General features: G+C 47.1%; 1 non-coding gene across 1 annotated transcript; it reads left to right on the forward strand.

Annotated features, from left to right (window-relative positions):
* The first annotated feature begins 4,800 nt into the window (after positions 1 to 4,800).
* TRNAG-GCC (transfer RNA glycine (anticodon GCC)) lies at positions 4,801 to 4,872 on the forward strand. The gene has a single exon. It is a non-coding gene; the product is annotated as a tRNA-Gly (tRNA).
* The last annotated feature ends 2,104 nt before the right edge of the window (positions 4,873 to 6,976 follow it).

The following is a 6,976-nucleotide window of genomic DNA, read 5'->3' on the forward strand; positions in this document are numbered from 1 at the left end:
CATAGAAAGAAGCCAAGATAAGATAAACTCAGAGCATAACAGAGTGCAAACCCACTCGAGAGAGCCTAAGAAAGAGCTGAAAAGAGGCAGCCCTAGTGAAGACCTTTCATGGATGCCTACTCAACAAATTCTTAGAGTTCCCACTATCGGCTAAGCGGAAGGAAGTGAAGAAAGAAAAACGGACTGGACCAGCGGGAAAGGGTGATCGATCATAAGGAAGGCTTACGTCTTCATCTCTTGCTTCCAAGTGAGAGTCAGGAGGAAGAAAAAGACCAAGCAAGGGTTAAGATTCGTTCTCACAGAGAATTAGGGAGAAGAAGACCGTAGGACTCTGAAGTCAGGGATATGAGGCTCGGTCTACAGGCCTTACGTCAAAGCCCGGGAACAGATGGGAAGTGCACCAACGCTCGGATATGAATTGGAACCCCCTCCGAAATTCGGTTCATACTCAAATAGATTCCCAATCCCATTCCACAATCTACGCTACGGGTCAGGGAGGCTAACCATATGAGGAGCCCCACCACTAGGACTTGTTCAAGCAACAAGTTGGTATGGCCCATTTCATACCTAATCCCATGGACATATCTGATCATTGAATGGGGGCCCTCCACAGGGATAGATACCCGAGTTAGGTATCAGTCCCACCTACCGATCATTAGTACAACGACCTGTCATATCATATACCCCAGACGGCCTGATCAGATGTTTCGGTACCAATGCAGTTAGTCTAATGCATTCTGGACTGGATATGGCCCACCTATCTTTCGAGGTCACTAGTTTACACTTTCACCAACCTTTCCCATATCCGTTTTTATGAGCAAGGGATAAAGGCCAGACAGTAATCAAGCTACTTACAATTGGATAGTACCCCTTCCATCGGAGGACTGGGTGGAGAGTGACAAATATGAGAAAAGCCTACTTACTAGCCTCCGTGAGAGGATACCACTTTGGTAGATGCTAGGGATTGGTGAGTTAGGGCAGCGAGGGATGGTGTGACATGTCTGGTCATCGCATCGATGAGAACGATGGCCGATGATATCGAGGAGATTAGGCACCGTCGGCTTTTTTTACCTCAAAGTAAACTCGTGCTTTTCGTCGTCCTTCCCTATCTAGAGCTGGAACTTGACTAGAAAAAGACTTTTTTTGATCCCATACTGACTTGTCTTCCTGTTGGTGGTTGTGAAAGTTCAGATTTCGAGCTTAAACAGCGGAGAAGCGGATAACCTTCTATTTTTTGGGGAGTCTTTCAGGATCGATTCAAAAGGCCAGTGAAAGTACGCGGACGGATAAATCCAACAAAACCACACCGTACCGGGCCAGTAGACCTTCTTTCTCTTCTCTGAAAGGCTGTCTCCTGCCCCCAACTAGCGAGCGGCTATAACCGATGGGCGCATGGCGACCACTACTCTACCCGAAAACTAGGGTTAAGTGGGGAACCTTCTCATCGTGTTAAGCTTGCGAGCCTGTCTGTAATAGGCCCAAGCGTCTCTTGTGCTTAATCTCGAGTCTATTCCAGTGAGAAGCTTCGCAATACCCTAACACTCCATAGGCGAAAGAAATCAATAAGGATAGATATATAGATTACGCACATAGTGGTCTGGGCATTGATTTCATGTAGTGCGTACCACCGGCGGAAAGTGATTCGCTTAACACACTTGTTCGCTTGAATACAGTAGGTAGGGAAGGACAGGATATTCCTCGTCGGTTCTATTCGGTGGTGGTGGCTTAGCTTTGAATTTCTTTCCACTCATTTTGGCTTTTTCCTTTTCTTATTCATGCTTGCTCCACTAGCCTCAAACTCCATTCCAATTTCGAATCGACCCATTAATTAGAGAAAGAAGGCTTTTCTGCTTAGCAGAACCCGATTCTCCGCTCAAAACATCTGATCTTCCGACTTAAACAACCGATTCCATTTCTATCCTTTTTTTTTCTATGATCAATTCAATAAAGACTTCCTTCTCAACTGACAACCCCACCCGATGGGCCTGTTCATCAGCGATATTCTTTGTAGGGCTTTCGGCTGCCTTCCTTTATTTTTGGGCTAAGGCTAGCTTTCCTAAGTAAGTTCCAGAGTGCATGAGTGAATCTTGATCTGTATTCAAGGTATGCCCTTTCTAGTTCTGTTAGAATATTGACTTCGGTTAAGCTGAGGTTAGCGAAGTCAATCCTTTGCTTGGGTCCTAGGAGGTCGGAGATAAGAGCGCTGTGTTTAAGTCGTCTGGCCGTAATACTTTCTCTGCGCCAGTAAGAGTAAGAGCTTGAGAAGAAGGGAAAGAGGAAGAAGTATTCAAATAATTCACTCCTTTCCCGAAAGCTTGACTTTCTTCTTTCTTTATATACTTAATAAGACAATACTATAAAAAAAAGACTTGGACGAGATCAGATTGAGAACTATGAATAGTAGGAATAGTCTAAAGCAGTGGTTAACTAGAAGAAGAGTCAAAGACTTTTTCCTAGCCGCTGATGGAGACAATGTGGGACCTCGTGCTCAGCCGGTTGCTCTTTTAGATAAACCTCATTTCCGGAACATTGCCTCGGTAGAAGCAAACCCAACTAATACGCAAGCCCATCTCCCGATACAATCAAATCAAAGCAAAGCAAAAGTGCCTTGCGGCTGTCGCGCCTCTCTCTCTGTCTCTGTACCTTGTGTTTGTCCTTGTTGTTTAAGATTACTAGGGGTCTTTCTATTCCTTCCTCCGATCACAGACTTTGTTTGATCAAATTCCCCGGGGCTCCCCTCGAACTGATATCCAAAGATTCCCTGTAACAGGATGGTTTGAAATGATGGTTTATTACAGGTTCTGGTGACATGAATAGGATGAGCCGGAACATGGATAACGTAGTGGTTCGAGCCGGTCGAGAGTACGAGATTACTGACCGAAGACTCTTCCATTGAGATGGGCCGAAGCCCTGCTAGCGAAGGAATGCATCCAACAGTGTTCTGTCTCATTGGTCCTCTCATGCCATAATTTGCTCATAAATCCACTTTGTTCTCCCGGAAATAACTTTCATTATAATACATGACTTATGTGACTTCGATCTGATACCTCTCGATTCAGATAGGAAATGCGCATTTGTCTCATTTTGACTCTCCCCATCTCGAATTCTACTAATTGGATATGGGACTGGTTGTGAAGGGAAGCTTTGTGGGAGAAAGGAGGAAAAGGTCAGGCTAGTCAAGGCTTTACTCAAACATATGGGATAGATTAAGAGGAAGCCTTTGCCCCGGTAGCCAAGATGAAGTCTGTTCGTCTCCTGCTCTCTATTGCTGCGAATCGAGATTGGCCTCTGTTCCAATTAGATGTTCAAAATGCCTTCCTGAACGGGGACCTCAAGGAATAAGTTTACATGAGTCCTCCACCCGGTTGTGTAAGGGGGGGGGGAGAACAAGAGAGGTCAACTGGAGTGGAAGCCAAACGACGGGGCCGATAATCTGTGATCGATCCGAAGAACCACTGCCAGATACGATTCTGCTCCCCCTTCGTACTACCAATGCGATTCTTGCCCGGCTTTCTTTCGGCTTAAGAAGGCTGCGGTGAGAATGAGGATCACTTCGGAACTCTAGGAAAATGGGCGTTTTAGGGCGGGATCTAAAAGTTCTCCAACGTGTTGCGGAGCCTTCGGCCGTGAGAGGGTCTGTCCTTTTGGCTTCCTCAGGGCCGTGTGAAGCTTAGCTTGCTTTAGCAGCCACGTGATGATTCAAGATTCGTGGTAGGCGTAGGAGCTGGGCGAAGCGGTAGCGAAGCTCAGGTGGTGATGCAAGTGCGCGGTGAGCGTAGTAGCCCCCTCGGGCATGCTCTTTGTACAACCAAGCGAAGAGCTAGTGAGGGCCGGAAATATCGTATGTAGTGTAGAATCGGATCTGACTTTACTAGGATTGGAACAAGCGAGGAACGAGTGACCACAAGCTCCGCTTAAGCGCTCGACATTTAGCTTAAAACATGTTCATCATGTGGCCGAGCGAAGCGCACCTGCGTGAAGCAGCCTAGCATCACTTTAGATAGGAGCAGAATGGATGACTTACAACTGAAAGTTCTTCGGATCGATATATCGTACGACGTAATGGAGATCTTGGTCTAGGTCCGGTGGTTCGCAGAATTCGGGACCTAACGATGTTCGATTCGTCACATGAACGGGAGCGGACGATTCCCTCGTCTCTCCCTTTTTCGGGGAATGGCTGCAATCACAAGCAAGTGATTGAATGAGTGGGGGGAAAGCACATGCGGGATAAGCAGGTCTTTCAGGAGACGGTCTAGAAAGAAAAGAGAACTCTCAACAAGCTGGAACTAATCAAGATCAATAGGAAGAGGAGTTAGCTAGAAATTCATTTTTTGACAAAGTTCATGCCACGACGATCTATATGGAAGGGCTGTTTTGTTGATGCATTCCTGTTGAAGTTGAAAAAGAGACAAACACTCATGTTTCAGCTCCCGGATCTGCTTGGATTCTCGTAGAATAAGAGGAGCCGTCTTAGGAAATGACTGAACTTAAAAGACAGATGCCACCGCTGCGAGGCGAGGGAGTAACTTGTCTGATCTTGCGGTGCACTCACTCCCGTTACGAGAATGAAATGACGCCCCAGCTCGACTCGAGACCAAGACTCCTTACAACACAACTCGCACCAATAGCGGCACTGAGCGGCCGGAGATTGATTGAAAAGGCAGCCGCCCCTCCCCCCGCCTACCTACTCGTGCTCGTAGCTCGATCGGAGGTTAAGAGTGTGGTCGGCGGAAAAACAGAAGTCGTCCGTATCAAGTGATACGTTAATTGCTCAGTAGTGCTTCGCCACTACCGTTGCTGGCGGAAATAGCTTAATGGTAGAGCATAGCCTTGCCAAGGCTGAGGTTGAGGGTTCAAGTCCCTCCTTCCGCTCTTGGCTTCGTCCGTCGTTTAGTGGTAACGAGTAGAGTAGGCATCGCCTCTCGATCCAATCCGTCTTTCCCTGGCCTCCCCACCACACTCTTGATACGAAAGAAACCTCCCGCCATAGAATAGAGAAGAAAGAGATAAAAAGTCTGGGTCCCCTCGATCACCCTTCCCTTGAACCTGAACTGGTCGAGAGAGATGAACCCGCACCACATTTGATAACCTTCGAACCGAAACCCCCAACTCTCCATGGAATTCCAGAACCTAAACAACTCAATTGAGAGCTCCGTGACCGGTTCAATTCAAGGGAAGGTCCACCAATAATGGAAAGGCCATCCCCCTCCCTATCCGTTTCTTGATCCCTCATTCCACGAATTCGTTGTTACTGATTCATTCAAGGACTGAAAGCTTTCGTTTTATGAAAAGGCATAGACTCCCCACTTCTTTGTCTTATTAGCGCAGGTCTTCGTCAATGATGAAAGCCGCTAACTGAAGACTCGAGTTGAGAAAGAGGGCTAGGCCAAGGATAGGAGGGCTTTCAGGGACTGGGACGGGTGGATTCTAGAGCTAGGGGCGGATCAGAGGTTTGTCCATTGGGATTGGGCATGGACGAGCGGGCCAGCAAAATGAAAAAAAAACTTATCCCATCGCATCATTAACCGGTGTAGGATTCAAGATCAGGTCCAGGATTCGAGTCAAATCGACCTTCCCTCTCATCTCAGGGTGAGGCAAGGTAGCTTGCTCAAATGTTCGTTGTTCAATATCTCGGCAGCTCAAGAAGGAAGTTGGACTAGCTGCTCCCATTCCTAAAAGCCCGGAGTGGATTCTAGGGGAAGGGCGGAGCCTCACCTTGCAGTAGGAAGGTCTTCGTTGCTGGGACGGGTTCAAACTGGACTGAAGGGAGGAGGAATGAAAGACTCGATCTTACTGGGGATTCATCACTGGCTAGGGCGAATCAAAGCATGGGCATCTGCAAGTAAGAGGGAACAGTAGATCGTCGATTGAAGAGCCAGGTCAGTCAACTTCTATTGGGACTTCTATTGATTCGACTAGAGGGACTCCTAGCAACTTGTATGACGGGGCCCCATGGAGATGCAGGAGCCGGATCGACCCATAAATAAATGATAGGCCAGAGGGATGGGCTCATTCGACTAATTAGTGATCCCCAGGCCCTACCTAACAAAGAGATGTCCCTAAACTATCAATAAAAAAAAGAAGAGGGGATCGGAAAGCTCGGGCAGGAGTAGGACATTCCATCAAAATCTTTCTGATCCGCTAGCTGTCACTCCTTGCCCTATTCGGTCAAGCAGCTTCACTCCTCTCAAATCCTATTTTTTCATCGACAGGTAGGGTGAATTCTAAGGTTCCTTATTCCGGTTGTTAAGTAAGCGGAAGAAGAGGGAGAAAGAATGGGCACAGCCCACGCCCGCGTTTTCGACCCGAAAGGAATTGAAAATGAAACAAGAATCTGTGTTAACTATCTATGGAGCGGAGTGACTATCCTTAATCCCCTCTTCCCTATCTCCCCCTTGCCTTTTTTTATTTTCTCGCCGGCAGATAGTTGACTTGCTTACTCTAACAAGTAAGGATAATCCATTTCTTTTTTTGTATTGTTTATTATGATTTTTCTGTAGTTCAAGGGCACTCTTCCTAATCCGAGTTTAAGATGGAATAAGACCCAGACGTAGAGTCCCGTCGGCCGGTAAGGGATTTTTTCTATTGATTTTTTATTCCCTTCAGTCCTTACCTTTAAGGGATTCTTATCTTTCCCCACGAGGTCTTCAAGCCAGATGGAGTAGTGCATCTCTGTCTTGAAAGCCCGCCCTACAGATAGGAGTTACTATCTCTACTGCCTATCCAACCCGAAGATTCTTATTCATGGTGGAGTGCTTCGAGTAGGATCCGACCCCATCCCAGCAGTCAAACTCCTTCCTGACCCGGCTCACCTGCCTCTGAAGCTGGAATGCCTTTCTTTTATAGAGGAGGCTACCCGAGGAATCGATAAGTTTGAAGTGGGATGTGGAATGTGATTGGTGATGGATGGTGGTTATGAAAGAAGTTCTGCATCAGATGATGAGCCCGTGCGAAAACTTTTTCTTTTATTGGCGCC

The sequence above is a fragment of the Vigna unguiculata genome, unplaced genomic scaffold (assembly GCF_037176805.1).
Source record: "Vigna unguiculata cultivar grain cowpea cultivar isolate G323 ecotype 2 unplaced genomic scaffold, ASM3717680v1 ptg000443l, whole genome shotgun sequence".
NCBI lineage: Eukaryota > Viridiplantae > Streptophyta > Magnoliopsida > Fabales > Fabaceae > Vigna > Vigna unguiculata.